The sequence below is a fragment of the Lissotriton vulgaris genome, chromosome 3_1 (assembly GCF_964263255.1).
Source record: "Lissotriton vulgaris chromosome 3_1, aLisVul1.2, whole genome shotgun sequence".
Classification (NCBI taxonomy): domain Eukaryota; kingdom Metazoa; phylum Chordata; class Amphibia; order Caudata; family Salamandridae; genus Lissotriton; species Lissotriton vulgaris.
Genome location: NC_141689.1, coordinates 1274855985 through 1274872874, shown reverse-complemented (window position 1 = coordinate 1274872874; position 16890 = coordinate 1274855985).

Here is a 16890-nt window from a genome sequence, read left to right as displayed (position 1 = left end):
TGTCCCTTTGCGTTTTTATTTTATTTGCTTCTGCCGCCTTGTTTCTTGATGAAAATAAAACAGGTGATGGACCGAATGTGGATCAATGTCACACATTCAACCCAGTCCAAAGATCTGGGCCCAAATCCATCGTTTTTTTGCACTCCACACCACCCTGGGTTAGACAATGGCGATATGCAAATCAGCTCTGACCCCGTGCCCCATGGGAACAGTCCAGTCCAAACTACAAAAGCCATGTCCTTCCCAGAACGGAATAAAGCATCCGAGGACCGGACCGGTTTCGAGGTAACACCTCTCATCAGCCCGGGAGTGCAAAAAAACTATGGATTTGGGCACAGATCTTTGGACTGGGGTGAATGTGTGACATTGATCCACATTCGGTCCATCACCTGTTTTGTTTGCAAATACAGCCATAAGTGCGCTGGGGATGCTCAGACGTGGGTCCCAGGCACTCCACACCATTGGAGTCAAGCTAGCCGGGCTGATGAGAGGTGTTACCTCGAAACCGGTCTGGTCCTCGGATGCTTGATTCCGTTCTGGGAAGGACATGGCTTTTGTAGTTCGGACTGGACTGTTCCCATGGGGCACAGGGTCAGAGCTGATTTGCATATCGCCATTGTCTAACCCAGGGTGTTGTGGAGTGCAAAAAAACGATGGATTTAGGCCCAGATCTTTGGACTGGGGTGAATGTGTGACATTGATCCACATTCGGTCCATCACCTGTTTTGTTTGCAAATACAGCCATAAGTGCTCTGGGGATGCTCAGACGTGGGTCCCAGGCACTCCACACCACTGGAGTCAAGCTAGCCGGGCTGATGAGAGGTGTTACCTCGAAACCGGTCCGGTCCTCGGATGCTTGATTCCGTTCTGGGAAGGACATGGCTTTTGTAGTTCGGACTGGACTGTTCCCATGGGGCACCGGGTGAGAGCGGATTTGCATATCGCCATTGTCTAACCCAGGGTGGTGTGGAGTACAAAAAAAACGATGGATTTGGGCCCAGATCTTTGGACTGGGGTGAATGTGTGACATTGATCCACATTCGGTCCATCACCTGTTTTGTTTGTTTCTTGATGAGGTCATATTTACGTGAAAACGTGAACACCTGGCCCCGCTCATAGTCGCCCTTATCCCGGGCAAACTTGTAAGCTTTTCTGGCCTTTATAGTTTCCTCTTGTTTTTTGATACGCCCTGTCATATCTTGAATATATTTGTCGATGTAACCCTTGTTGGCTGTAGTTGTTAAAATAGTCAATTCTTGTTTAATGCGTGCAATTTCTTGTATATTTACCTCCCTATTGATAGTTGCATATTTAATTAGGAGGCAAACCAGCCGCATCGATGCTTCTAGATTGCTGTCAGCCCAATCTTTTTGTACAGCGGATTGGGATCTTCGAAGCTGGGGGCTAGCATTATCCTCAAGCCCCTAGGTATTCTGTTGACTTTGTGGTATTTCTGCAGCGATTTAATTTCCCACCATTTCGTGAGTTTGTTGGGGGTGTTTTTCTCTAACGCTTTTAACAAGGATTTGATGTCTGAACTCTGCTCAACCTCTGGTGTTTGTTTCTTGGCAGGTTCCGTTAACATCGGCAAATTGTCAAATAAATCTGCGGCCGCCTTTTCCCGCTCGAGCAGCGCCTCGTCTGACATCATTTTCGCACCAATGTATTTTGGCTTTTATATAAGTCTTGGGGGTTTAGTTACTTAGCCCTCCACCCCGCCTGCAGTGATAAGTACCTATCCTCCTGCTTGTTATGACTTTTGTCTGCCGTGTTACGCATGATCCTCAGCGCTTTCCCTCGCGGTAAAAGCCATGAGAGAATACACTTGTCGTCTCATCCGGTCAACGGTTCCGTTCAAATCCTTGGTAGATCAATTTTTTGTTTATAAATATTTTCTAGTTTAAAACAATCTTTTTTCAAAATTGTAATTATTATTATATTTTACATAATATTTGTGGGGTTTTGTTATATGTAATTGATTTAATAATATGTTTTCTTTTTATACATTTAATATATTTTATTTTTAATGTTTTAAATATTGTTTATTTATTTTATGATTTTTTTAAATATATATATATATATAAATATATTTATTAACTGAGTGTGAATAGTATTTTTTGTCGCTCCACTATCCAGCACTTTTCCTAATTTTGTACTCAATGGAGTGGTAATAGTAATTTTTACCTCTCGTTAGCCATAACTTTCACTACTGTTGCATTCACTGAAGTAGAAATAGTAATTCTTACCCTTCCGTTATCCAACACTTTCACTACTGGAGTTGGAATGGTAATTTTATCCCTCAGCTATTCAACAATTTCCCTACTGTTGTATTCACTGGAGTGGGAACAGTCATTTTTACCCCTTCGCTATTAAGCACTTTCCCTACTGTTGCACACACTGGAGTGGAGATAGTTAATTGTACCCCTCTGCTATCCAACACTTTCTCTACTGTTGCACTCACTGGAGTTGGAATAGTAATTTTTACTCCTCTGCTATCTAACACTTGCCCTACTGTTGCACTCACTGGAGTGGGAATAGTAATTTTTACTCCTCTGCTATCTAACACTTGCCCTACTGTTGCACTCACTGGAGTGGGAATAGTAATTTTTACCCATCCGCTATCCAACACTTTCCCTACTGTTGCTGTAACTGGAGTGGTAATTTTTTTACTTCTCCTCTATCCAGCATTTATCCTACTGTTGCCTTCAGAGGAGGAGGAATAGTAATGTTTACCCCTTCGCTATCCATTTTCTCTACTGTTGCATTGATTGTATTTTGAAATTTCTGTTTGTATATTTTTAATAGTTTAACATTTTAATTTATTATAGATATATGTTTTTTATAGTTTAAATCATTAATGTATATATTTATTTTTAATATTATTTTAAACTTTTAATATAAATTAAAAATAATAGTGTATTAAGTGTTTTGAAGTAAATATATATGTATAAATTGTTATGTTTGTGTGTTTATCTTTTTTATTGTCTAATTGTTACATTTTATTCAAACGTTTATTAGATTTATTTAATTTTGTTAAAATTATATTTAATATTTTTGTAAAAGTCCATATTCTATACATCTATATGTTTTACATTGCCACACAATTAAAGAGAGTCAAACAGGCTAGTGCATACCACCTTTACTCCAGCTGATGGTCTGAAGACCTCTGGAAAAGGCCTATGTGATTGCAATGACTGAGACGTTGATTATGATGGCAGACGGACCTGAGTCCATCCGCCACCCCTGAGGTGAAGGGACCGTCCGCAGGGGCAGCAGCATTCCCTCCATTCGCCGCAATGCCCCTCCTGACCCCAGCAGGCCACCATCCCTGGGAGTGCTAGCCATACACAATGTGACCGTAAATTGCGACAGCCTCATTAATATTCATGAGGCATGCAATTTACGACCCCATTGGGAATCGCTAACAGTGTCTCAAATCCTGTAGTACATAGCATTTTGTGACTCGCAAACTGCAACTCACAATTTGTCGCAATTTGTAAGTCACAATATGCTATGATCGTACATCTGGCCCTAAGTATCAAGAAATCTTATTAGAGAAATTTAAAAAATAACTCAATGGCCTCAAACCCACTTTAACACCAGTGGCTAACCCGGTATATTGTAAACAGGTACTGTGGTCAGCAAACAGATGCAACGTTGCTACACTGGCAATTCTCATACCTCCGTGCATTAAAATGACTTGAGCCCAAGGAAAAATAAGAAATCCTGCACTGGCTGCTGCCTGGAAAGGATGAAGTGCATTTGCAAGACGGTTGAAATGTTGGCATTCACACAGACAGATGGTATGAAATCAGAGCAAACCTCTACCACAGCATACAGCACCTGCCCTTGAATCAACATCATCCTAGTTTTAATGAGAAACAGAAAACAAATAAACCATAATAGCAAAGTGAATCAACAAGTGTTGGCTCATCATTTATAGTTGTCCTACAACAAACAATGCGTTATATTCAATGTTTCCGTTTAGGAAATGATTTACTAAATCATATGGTGATGTATCAAAGAATCTTATCATTGACTGCTATTTTTCTCCAAATACTAAAGAACTCTTTTAACAACGAAACCAAAATGCGATCAAAGTCAGCATATGGGCAAGTAAAGTCCCACTCACCAAGCATCTGTGGAACTATAACAAAAGTTCTAAATTTAGTGAAGGGAGGCCTGGGCCAGCGGTGGCGCTCATAGTGACCACTCCCTAGCCCCCTTGCACTGTTTGAGGTAGTCAGAGGGAGGCGTACTGATGGGCTGCCAAATGTCTGCTATTTCAGCAGTCACGCATTGCAGTCCAAACATCCGCCATTAGAAAATACATTTTTAAATCTGACAGAAAGAGAGTGAGAAAATTTTCTGCGCTTAAACATACCATTGCACGTGTTCTCCATTCTCCTTTCTCCTTTCCTCAAGACCAGTCTTCAAGCTCCAGAACGAGCTACCTTACTCCTCCCCCAACTTGGCCCCCTCAACACCACCCACTTCCTCAGAGATACAATAGGAACCCTGCCCCATTTCATTTTTTTGTATGGAGATTTTCTAACGGAGTCCTGGATCACAGCATGTGTGTCCTATGGTATACTTATGCGGCTGCCCACGGCCCCCGCAGGGGGCCACCTCAGAGGGTGGCCTCCCCATAGTGGCATTTAGGCACCTCCCCACTCGCTTCTGTGGGAGGGCACGTCTTCGCTCTTTAGCGTCATCCTCACGGTGAGTGCAGATCAGCAAGCCCCCCCTGCCCTGTCCCTGGGCAGTGCCAGGTTGCACAGGGGCCATGGCACGGTCTGCCATGGGGGTGGCGTGAGCTCATGAGAGGCATCTTGGCCCGATGAAAGTTTATGCCCCCCTATGGGGGGATGTGCTGGGCAATAACACACAGGGTCTTGTGGTTGGCAGGTCGGCGAGCGGGGGTTGCCCTTGCCACACGGCCCACTTGGGAGTGTTATTTATGCTGTGGACTAACCATCAGCGGTGCGTGTGTGGAGAGCGGGCAGTTGCAGGCTCTCTGTGTCTTTTGGCAGGGCTTTACACATCACTTCGTGCAGCGTGTTCTAAGCTGATGTATAACCCATGCACTGACCTTGCCGCAGGCACGGCATGCGCCTGCTTTGTCTATAGCAGGCTCCAAACGCCGGAAGGTAGCAAGTGGAGTGTGGGGGTGCTGGTATCTGCCCCTCGACGGCGAGCGCCTGGCGAATGCTGAGGCGGCGAGTCTTTGCCGCAGCGCCGTGCGGTAGTCACGCTGAGGCGTTGCACCATATACATCTGGAGGACGGCTGAGGGGGTGCAGGCACGGACCCTTATCAACCCCCCTAGTTTTTGCCGCCTGTGCGATAATGTTTTCGGACTTCGCCGTGGATAGCACAGTGGACGCATTCTTCCTCCACTAGTTATGCGGTGCGCACAAAATTTATAGCTCGTGTGTGGCATGCAGTGGATGGCACAGGGATCCCAGCCATCCGCCCCCGTGTTATGGCGCCAATGTCTAGGGGATATGGCCCTGCAGCGCGCGGAGGCGTCGTGTTGGGGGGCATCGGATAAAGGCAATGGGGGGTGGGGACACAGCCACGGACATGTCCTCCCAAGTAGGGGTGCAAAGAGAAATGCAGTATAGTCCCAGGGCTGGTCGGCACCGCAAAGGCTTGGAGATACAATATTTATCGAGCCCACCCTCAACGCCTATGAGGGGGTCACAGACCCCCCTTTCTCCTCCCATGATTCCGGGCCGACGTCGTCAGGTCACTGCGGCGGGGCTGGGTCCACGGGAGTGTCCAGCTTTAAGTAAAAGGTAGCCCAATAGTTGGTATCTGCCCGCATGCAGGACTATGAAGCCTCATCCAAAGTGGCGGCATGGACGAATGGCATGTCGCGGCCATGCGATCGTACGGCCCGCATACAACCGGTTTTGCTCATGGTGAGCCCCCCCAGAGACTGGTGTTGGCGCGCTGGGCAGGAGCAGACAGGGCACAGTTTAGTGATTGCTCCCTAGCGTAGGCTGCCCTAGCCCCACAACTAAGAGAGTGGACCAGGGTGTTTTCTCTGGTGCGGCCAACGAAGGCGTCCGCACCGCAGGGGGAGGAGGGGATCTCTCAGGACGGGCTGCGTCCCCGCACCAGCCCTCCCCTCGACGGTCCTGGGTTGGCGGCTTGGGGCACATGGCCTTGTAGGGAGCCCGATTTCTCGTGTACATTGGCCGGGACAGGGCCCCGAAAGGAGTGCGCGGGTGGGCCAGTTAGAGCCCATCAAAGTCAGCGGGCCACAGCTCTGGAGCCGCATCATGCAGTGGGCCTATGCGCTGCCTGGCAGTGTGGCCTCCAGCTTTGGTGGGTGCGGGCGCCAGGGGTGAGGGCATCTCACGCACCAGCTTTGCAACGCGGATTGCAGGGAACCACGCCTCAATGCGGGGGCATAGGGGGGGCTAGCCTCATCCAGCCTTCGACCGCTTGCCTCCCCCCTAGGCCAGCACCTTGGGAACAGTGTCAATCTCCCTGATGTCGTGGGGTAGGTGGGGCGAAATAGGACTATGACGCCTCAATACCTTCGAGTCGAGGTTGCGCTGTGTAATTTGTTTGTGTAAAAAAAACAACCTGTCCACATTGAAGTTGACTCGCCGCGGCAACCCTAAGTGCGGGGCACGTCGCTCATCAGAGGTCTCGGGGCACACCCCCCCCCCCCCCCCCTCCACCCCATTACACTTTTGAAAACTTGTACGTGGTGCTGCCTTGTGGTGCATGATGCTGGGAATGTCCAGGATGCTGCTAATGCGAAATAACTTGTACCGTCTTTTGCCACCCTCAGAAATTTTGTTAAGACGGCAAGAGCAGGCACTCAGCTGAAGGAAAGGCAAGCAGAAGGATAGGGCAGCAGATTCGCAGAGGTATTCATGGGGGAAAAGCATCGTGGGGTGTGCACTATTGGAGGAGGGGTGCCATAGGTACAGGGTGCATGGTGCTGACCTGAGTCAGGGGTGCGCTAGAAGGGAAGGGGACACGTGGGCGACACCTCCTGGGTGTTCATAACCATTTTCTTTTTATCACCATGGTTACAGATATATCGCCAGAGAACCAAGCAGGAGGAGAGACGAAGGGCACAGGCCCGCGCAATCCCACATATTCGTCTGCAGCAGTGAGTGTTGTTGAGGGGCTCAGCTGCCGCCATGGGGTGGGGCATGGTTGGGTGTAGGCGTGTTTCCAAGCCGCCATTATATGTGCCGTTCTAATCATTCTCCTTTTTTAGGCAGGAGAGTAGCCGCTAGTCGGACGGTCGTTGAGTGCAGGAGCAAGGCACGGCGGATAGATGGAGGTAAACAAAATCCCGGCCCCCCTACCCCCCTACTTCCACCCATCCTGCCATCAGCAAGCCCTCCCTATTTCCCCTGGTGAGGGTCCACTCCTGGGGTCAATTATCACATAGCCACGGTCGTACGCACAGCAGAGAGACACCCCCCTTGTCCCCGGGCAGGGATGCCTTGAGTGGTTTACTCAGAGAGGACATATTGTTTGTCAATTTTCTCACCAAGGTTCACCGACGGTTCACGCATCACTATCAGGAGGTCGATCCGGAACACGCTAACGCCGGAAGCAGTGAGTGTTGAGTCGGGGCTCAACATCAATGTGGGAGGCACGAAAGGGGTGTTACCAAGCTACTTTGTGGGTTCTCACTAATCGTTGTTCTTTTAGGAAGGGGAACAGACAATCACTAGATGGTCGCCCCAGCCAAGAGCAAGTCACAGCAGAAGCAGTTGAGGTAAACATCGAACACGAGAACACCCCCCCTCGTTTACACTGCCACCCTTACCCCACCCCCCAACCTTTCTCCTTTTTTGACCTCCTTGTATCCCACCTCCGCAGTCACATTGCCTCTGGGGAGTGACCGGTAGGGCAGATAAGTGCCTAACCTTTGTTTTTGTTTGCCGCATAGAGAAGCCGCACCCCCCTTTTTTTGCCGCTCTTGCCTGCAAACATGGACATCACCCCCCTTTCACAAGGTCAACCATTAACAGATGTCGGAAACCAACTTAAACGCTTGTCACGCTAGGGCAAGCCAGGAAACAAAGACTTACGTAAGTTCTGGCCAAGGATAAGGGGGAGGGACTCTGATAGAACAGAGCTGTGGGGAGGGGTGGAACCCGCTGGCCAGCAGTAAGCACAAGGGGTCACATATTCAAGATCCTTTATCTCTGCAGGACCCGAGTGAAGTTGCTGCACGACGACCCAGAGGCATGGATAGCCAGGGATCCCCTCCTCTCCTGCTTTCCTAACTCACCACAGTGGAAGAGTCACAGCCCGGCACGTCGCAGGAAACAATCTGGGCAGACTTTTGGGATATGGCAAAGGCTAGAGGAGTCTCCTGGGCCAAAGAGTTGCTTGATGCCCGGGAACAGGCAGACTCTGGCTTAGTGGAGGATGTGCCTGCTGCGGCTACAGCCGTGCCAGTTGAGGCCGCTCACCGGAGGTCGAAGCGTGCTCGCCGGCCGACTAACAAGGAATTTCTGCCTGAGCCGAAGTTCAGGGTGATTTCTCCCACACAAGCATCGGTGCCTGCGGTCACCCCGGCTGGCCCGTCACCACCAATCACAGTTAGCGACACAAACTCTGAGAAATTTGGTAAGATGATGGACTCCGTGTTGAGAATCTTGAATGACTTTAAATCACGGTTTGTGGACACGTTACCTACTCCCACGCCTGTGGCTGAGGCTCTTAGAGGGGGGAGTGCACCATCCATTGTGCAAGTGTGGGGAGAAGTGGCTGGCAATGCGTGGTTTCCAGAATTTCGGGGCTCAGCAGCCGATGGTGCAGCAGTAAGGTCTCAGCAGGGGTGCGCAGCGCAAATGGCTACGTGACCATAGGGAGGTCCCAGCCGGGAGCGGCAACACAACCGCTAGTGCGCTATTATTGCCTTCACCCACTTTACAGCGATCAGCAGCCCCCCTCCCCCAGTCCCCGACTGACAGGTGTAACTGCCAAGCTGTCAGGTAAATACTTAGACGCTCCCAAGCCGGTGGCAGAGGCAGGCAAGGTAGACACAGGGTCCACAGTGCCGCTCATCACTGGCTTGGGAGATACCGCTGGCGGCTAAGGAAGGAATCTGGAGGCGCGAATTTGTGGACATCTTTACCCTCCTCATGCATGGGGTAGAGGGTCAAGACACTAGGAAAATGGGGAGGAAGGACGAAGATAAGAAGGTAAAGTTCCAGACTTGGCCAGAGAAAACAATTATTAACTGGGGGGATGCTTTTGCAATATTAGCAGCAGTGGTGGTGAGAAATTTCCAGAGCAGGCTCCCGCAATGTGGCAGTATTTTGGCGTAATCCATGAAGAGGCAGAAAAAACAGGGGGCATCGGGTGGTACAATTACGATCACGAATTCCGCAAGAGGATGGCAATGTGTCCAGACTTGAGCTGGGACCAAAAGGAAATCCAGCTCTTGGTGGAGCACATGGGAAAGTTTACAGCGGATATCAAGAGTGCTGCCCAAAAAACAAAAGGGGCAAGGAAATTACAAGGGGCAGACACTTGTGGCGAATTGCCCTTTCCGACAGTCCTTTCATATAGGCCGGGGAGGCGGCCAACAGGGAAGGGGGGCAAACGATTCAATACTAACTTTTGTAGACTGTACAATGCAGGGTCTTGCTCATGGGGAAAGGCCTGCAAGTTTGGGCACATTTGCAGCAAGTGTGGCGCCAGTCACCCAGCAGCGTCATGTACCAATAAGCCCGCTGCCAGCAATCCAGACGTGTAACAAGACGAGTAGCGTGGTCCCCTCCCTTCCCCCCCTTCCTCCGTCAGTCCATCTCAGCACCATTGGCCCAGTTCCCTCCTCACCTCCAGCCTCGACTCTAGAACAGGTTTCCTCAGGTAAGGGCTCCTCACCTATTTGCATTGACACCCTCATCCCCATGCTCAGGGCGTACCCCAACAAAGAGGACAGCAGGATCCTGGCTGAGGTTTTCATGGATGGTTTCAAGATCCCATACCAAGGGCCACTAGTGTGCAGGGATGCAGACAACCTTAGGTAAGCCAGGGACTTCCTCATGCGGTGCATGAAAAGGTTTTGAAGGAGAAGGTTTTGGGGAGGGTAGCAGGGCCATTTGACACCCCCCCCGGAAAACTTCCTGGTCTCTCCCCTAGTGGTGGTCCCCAAAAAACGACCCTGTTCTTTCTGCCTCATTCATCACTTGCCCTACCCAGACGCCAATTCAGTTAATCACTGGCTGGAGGATGGTACATGCTCCGTATTGTACTGTTCTTTTGACATGTCTGTTGATATGGTCAGGAGAGCAGGGGAAGAGGCATGGCTGGCCAAGGCGGACATAGAGTCAGCCTTCCGCCTGCTTCCAGTACACCCCGAGAGTCACCATCTTCTGGGCTTCAAATGGCAGAGCTAATTTTATTTGCATAAGTGCATGCCGATGGGTTGCACGGTTTCCCGTGCTTACTTTGAGGCGTTTCTTACAGTGGGCACTCACCCGGTCTTACAACACAGTTGGAGTCATGCACTATCTGGATGACTTCCTCTTCATAGGGAAAGCAGGGACCCAAGATTGCAGCTTAGCACTGTATCACTTTCAGAAGCTGTCAGAGCACTTAAGAGTGCCTTTGGCGCCGGGGAAAACCGAGGATCCAGCGCAGGTCCTCACGTTTCTGGGCATCGAGAGGGAAACAGTCAAGGGTGTGTCCAGACTCCTGGCTGAGAAGGTGCAGGCTTTGCAGCTGGATATCCAGGCACTCCTAGGCAAGGACAAAGCACCTCTGGGTGCCCTTCAGAGCTTCTTGGGGAAGCTGAATTTTGCAGCCAGAGTTGTACCAGCGGGCAGAGTCTTCGCAAGGAGACTAGCAAGGGCCACAGCCAACATGCATAGAAAGCATCACATGTTGAGATTATCAAGGGGTTTAAAAGAGGACCTTCTCATGTGGCATGAGTTTCTGCTGAGCTTTAATGACATAGTCATCTGGAGATACCCCTCGGCTGGTAGCCCAGAGATTTGACTCTTCACGGATGCGTCAGGCCGAGAGGGCTTTGGTGCTTTAATGGACTGCGAGTGGTGCACGCATGAGTGGCCCAATGCTTGGCGAAAAAAGAAGATACTGCAAAAATAACAGTACTAGAACTGTTCCCTATTGTCATCGCACTTCATTTATGTCCAGAAGGGCTGTCAGCCAGGAGGGTGGTATTCTGGTCTGACAACCTGGCGGTGGTACAAGCCATTAATGGGCAGACAGCCAAATGCCCTCTGGTGTTGTGCCTTTTGAGGGAGCTGTTCAGGGTCTGCATGCGCTGTAATGTCGAATTTAGGGCAAGACACATCGAGGGGGTCAAGAATGTAGCATCTGACGCGCTCTCTCGATTTCAGTGGCTCCGTTTCCGGGAGTCCTGGCCGCAAGCAAGAGCAACGATGACCCCCTTCCCTGCGCAGCTTTGGCTACTTCTACAATGGAACAAGAACTAAGAGCAATGGGCGAACGTTCTCTCGCACCAGGGACCAGAAAAAGATACTGCAATCAGCTCGCCACTTTGCAGAAGATGTCACAGACTCTAGACTAAGCAGAGCATCCTTTAGAGCAACGGGTGCCGGCTTCGTACTGTGGGCTGAAAAACAGGCAAGAGTCTTTCATGGGTGCGGGGTCATTTGTCAGCAGTAACCCATGATGTCAAGTTGCGGGGAGAGCAGGATCCCACTAACTCTTTTTTGATCAGGGCGGCTTTAAAAGGGTTGGCCAGGGAAGAAGTCGGATGCCCAGATACCAGGGCGCCCATTGAGTTTCATACACTCCAGGCCATGTTGGACATTGTGGAACAGGTTACCCTCTCACAGTTTGAGGTTCAACTCTTTGCGGCGGTATTCTGCCTTGCATTCTTCAGGGCATTCAGAATTATACGAATTGGTGGCTACAAACTGACCAGTCGGGTGACGCATTATGCACCCACGATGTGAAAATGTCAGACAAACTGGTGATTCACCTCAGAAGGTCTAAAACGGATCAAGCTGGGAAGGGGATGGACATAGTACTAATGCCACTGGGGGACCACAGATACTGCCCGTCGCCAGAGTCAAAGATTACTTGGCGGTCCGCCCCAATGTCCCGGGTTACTTGTTAATACATGTGGATCTGGAGCCCCTCTCTAAATTTCAAATAGACAAGGTCATGTGAGCTTGCCTCAGGCGGGCAGGCCTTGCCCTTCCTGACAAGAAGTTTTCAAATCACTCATTTAGGATTGGGGGGGGGCCACTGCAGCACTTCAGGTGGGCTTGGGGCAGGAAAGCATCAAGAAGGTAGGACGCTGGGAATCCCGCTGCTTTAAGCGCTACATTCGTCCTTGAGTGGGTGGGTAATATGTGTTGAACTGGCCTCCGCTCATGGCTACAAGGGGCAACTGTAAATAATTTGTGTGCAGTGTAATTCAGTGACTTATCCAGGCATCATGTGTATAATAATTGTGCAGTGAAGCTGATCAGCATTACATGTAGTGCATTTTACAAGCACAAAAAACTATTAAAAATTTGGTGTGTGAAAATGGCATCGGTTTATTTTACCAGGATTTCAAGTGGGGGTGATCGGCCACTTGTTCGTCGCCAGATTGGCCCAGTGGGCTGCACACAGGAAGTGAATGAAAAAGTTCCCACACACCAAGTTTGTCTGGTGGGGTTTTCCTGGCAGGAGGTTGGCCAGCCTATTGAACAGACTAGAAAAGGGCATGGCTGGGCGGGAAGATTTTCCCAACTTTTTAATCATCCACTTGGGAGGCAACGATCTCACTATAATGGGCAGGGGCGCTCTCCTACAAGCTATGAAGACTGACTTGGGGGAGATCAGCAAGCGCATAGGCCAATGCAAGCTTTTGTGGTCGGATATAGTACCACACTTTTCTTGGCATGGGGTCAAGTCCAATGAAGCAGTGGAGCATTCATGCAAAAGGGTTAACAGTTAACAGACCAAAGAGGTTTTGGGTTTATCAGACATGAGTTGAAACAAATGAAGGTGAGACGCTATTTCGATGCAGATAAGGTTCATTTGTCACAGGTTGGAATGGACCCGATCCTCTTGGACATGCAAGAGACACTGGAAGGAGCCGGTTGCTAGTGATTTAAGCGCTGTTTGGTTGGTGGGGGGCTCAGTAGGCGACGGGGGCCGCCTCCAGAGCAGTGGCGGAGTTACAAGGCGATCGGGAAGCAGTCTGAAGGTACAGAAGAATATCTCTCCAAGTGCGCAATAGGGATGCCAGAGCCAAATCACAGGAGCCTCAGGGGAGGGTCCTGGAACAATGACATCGGTGCCCCGTTAGTCCATTAGGGAGGTTCTGGGCCTGAAAAAATGGGGCCTTGCCTTGCTGAAAGGGGCATGAGTAATAAGGGACCAATGTGTCACGTGATCCAGTAAGGGGATCACCCCTATAATGGTAGTGCTGATTGGGTTTCCACAGTGCTTGGCTCATCAGGCGGGCAGGGTAGCATAGGTTAGTATAGCTACCTGCCCTTGGATCCCCCGTAAGATAACCCTCCATAATTTGCATACTTTTGTATGGAATAAACCTGCAGCCATATTTTCTCCAAACAAAAAGGTTGTGTTGTGTATTTATTTATGCATGCCTTTTCTACTTTGGTGCTGGTGGGGATCTTGCGCCAAAAATGGAACTATGCAGCTGCCGGCGGCCCCCGCAGGGGGACACCTGGGAGGGTGGCCACCCCTCAGTGGCATTTAGGCGCCTCCCAACGCACTTCTGCGGGACTCCAGGAGGAGTCCTCTTACAGGGCGCACTGGACACGTCATGTCCGGCATGCCGGGGGATGGGGAGGGATATTTAGGCCTCCCCCAACCATTGTTGGCCCTCTTTGCTGCCCGACACGCCATCTCCCACCCTACCACGTACCTGGCATAGGACAGGCAAGAGAAGTTAGAGGATGTTGTAATGCTTTCTTTGTCATTGTAGGGGAGTTAGAGGGCGATTTGGATGCAGTCTGGGTACAGAAGGATACCTCTGTAAAGTGCACAATAGGAGTGCCAGAGGCAAATCACAGGAGCCTCAGGGGAGGGTCCTGGAGCAATGACGTTGGCGCCCCATTAGTCCTTTAGGGCGGGTGTGGGACTGAACAACCGGGGGCTTGCCTTGCTACGCTCCGCCCTGAAAGGGGCATGAGTAATAAGGGACAAATGTGTTACGTGATCCAGTAAGGGGATCACCCCTATGAGGGTAGCGCTGATTGGGTTTCCACAGTGCTTGGCTCATCAGGCGGACAGGGTAACATAGGTTAGTACGGCTACCTGCCCTTGGATCGCCCGTGTGATAACCCACCATAATTTGCATACTTTTGTATGGAATAAACCTGCAGCCATATATTCTCCAAACAAAAAAGTTGTGTTGTGTGTTTATTTATGCATGCCTTTTCTACTTTGGTGCGGGTGGGGATCTTGCGCCGATAATGGAACTATGCTGCATTACTAACACAGACCTGTTTTCATACGAGCTGGGGGTGCGGACCACAGCTCCCAGGCTCCACCACTTCTCTACTGCCTCATTTCCTGGTGCACAGAGGTGCATAAAGCCAGCTATGAGGCCCGCTGTGTGGGACCTGTTTTCATACAAGCTGGAGGTGCGGACCATAGCCCCCACGCTCCACCGCTTCTCTACTGCCTCATTTCCTGGTGCATGGAGCACATAAAGCCAGCTATGATGCCCTGCTGCGTGAGACCTGTTTCATACAAGCCGGGAGTGTGGACCACCACCACCAGGCACTGCTGCTGCTCTACTGCCTCATTTACTGTACCTGGAGGCGCCTAAATCCAGCCACGAGGCCCCGCTGCATGGGACCTGTTTTCATACGAGCCAGGGGTGCAGACCACAGCACCCAGACGCCACAGCTTCTCAACTGCCTTATTTTCTGGTGCCTGGAGGCTCCTAAACCCAGGTAGGAGGCCTGCTGTGTGGGACCTGTTTTAATGCAAGCCAGTGGTGCGGACCATAACCCCCAGGCTCCACTGTTTCATTACTGCCTCATTTCCTGGCACCCAAGGCGAATAAAGCCAGATACAAGGTCTGCTGTGCAGGACCTGTTTTCATGAGCCGGGGTTGAGGACCACAGACCGCAGGTGCCAGCGCTTCTCTCCTGCCTCATTTCCTGGTGCTCGGAGGTGCATAAAGCCAGCTACAAGGCCCTGATTTGTGGTACCTGTTTTCATACAAGCCAGGGGTACAGAATACACCCCCCAGGCCCCAGGCCCCACTACTTCACTACTGACTCATTTCCTGGTGCCTGGAGGTGCATAAAGCCAGCTACACGGCCCCACTGTGCTGGACCTGTTTTCATATGATGGGCGTGCGGACCACATCCCCAGGCTCCATCGCTTCTCTACTGCCTCATTTCCTTGTGCCCAGAGACGCAAAGACCCAGCGACAGGGCCCCGCTGCGTGGGACCTGTTTTCACATGAGCCAAGGGACGGACCACAGCCCCCAAGCTCCACCGCTTCTCCACTGCCTCATTTCCTGGCACCCGGCGGTGAATAAAGCCAGCTGCGAGGCCACGCAGTGCGGGACAAGCAGGGGCAGTGCCCAGGCCGCACCTGGGCCAGTCCTTGCCCGTCACTGACTGGAGGAGGCCAGCCCCCTCCCCCACATCAATGGTCAACCCCCACTGGCAGATGTTTGTCTCTATTTCACCAGTATTCCATCTACAGCAGTGCTATTTATGCAGCTGCGAAGTTGTAACAGCGCTCTGGTACTGTGCTGACTAGGGGTGGAGACAGAAGCTTACTCACCTTTCCCTGAGTCTGAGCGAGTTACAACTTTTATCTTTCACTATTCCCCTTTCTTATTTGCCTGTTGTATTGTGCGAAGGTCATTATCTTATTTTTACCATGGGCAAAAGGAAAGCTGGTGACCCTCTTAGGCCTGAAACTAATGCCAAGAAACCCAGAAAGCAAGGTCACAAAAAACCTGTAGCTGCTTTGCATTCTCATACCAGCACACTGGCTGATACTTATTTATTAATTGAAGAGGTGGAATCCCTTCTAACTCCAAACTCTAACAAAGGGAAGGATAAACCCTCAAGGGTCTATGAAATGTTTAAAAACTAAATATTGTCAGTACCAACTACTGCACATTCAACAAGTTCCACTTTTCTAGACCATCACTGTGAGAACCCTGAACCCACTGCGGATATAGTCCCCGTATTGCCCAAGCTCAAGGAAACAATATCTATTGTGCCATCTACCACATGTCCATGCCCGTTACTACCTGAAATTATCATTGTTTGAAGGCTTTCATGTGCACTCTTTTACCCCAGAGCGAATGATGTGTCAAATAAGCATGAGCGAATTTTGCGAATTCGCGAACTTGCGTATTCACGAATTTACAATCCGCAAAATCCACGAACTCTCGCGAATTTGCTGATTTTTTCTTTTTTTGGTGTCCGCAAGGGTTTCTGCCAGTTTGCAAGGGTTTTGTACCAGTTTGTAATTGCGAACTTACTTGTCGGCTCGCAACGTTCGCGACGATGTTGTTTCTACGTCTGGTTCATCATCACAGGTTCACAGCAACCTCTGTTTTACCACTGCCACCCTCTGGTTTACCCATGCCACCCTCTGGTACATCACTGCCACCCTCTGGTTCATCACTGTAGATTATGGGGGGGAAAGAAAGCACACCAGCCCTGCTTCAACTGACATGAATTAATTTGGGGTTGATTAATGTGTCACTGAATTTAAACTTCCAGTCTGGCACCTGCTTCCTTATCTGTAATTTGCTTTCTGTTGCAGTGCAATTTTTTTTCACAGGACCTTTGTGGCCTACTTGTATCTATTCTATGAGCCTGCTGTGAGGGTCAGAGCAGGGTCATAGAATAGTTGCAAGTAGGCAACTGAACTCTGGAGGGGCCCCTCAGG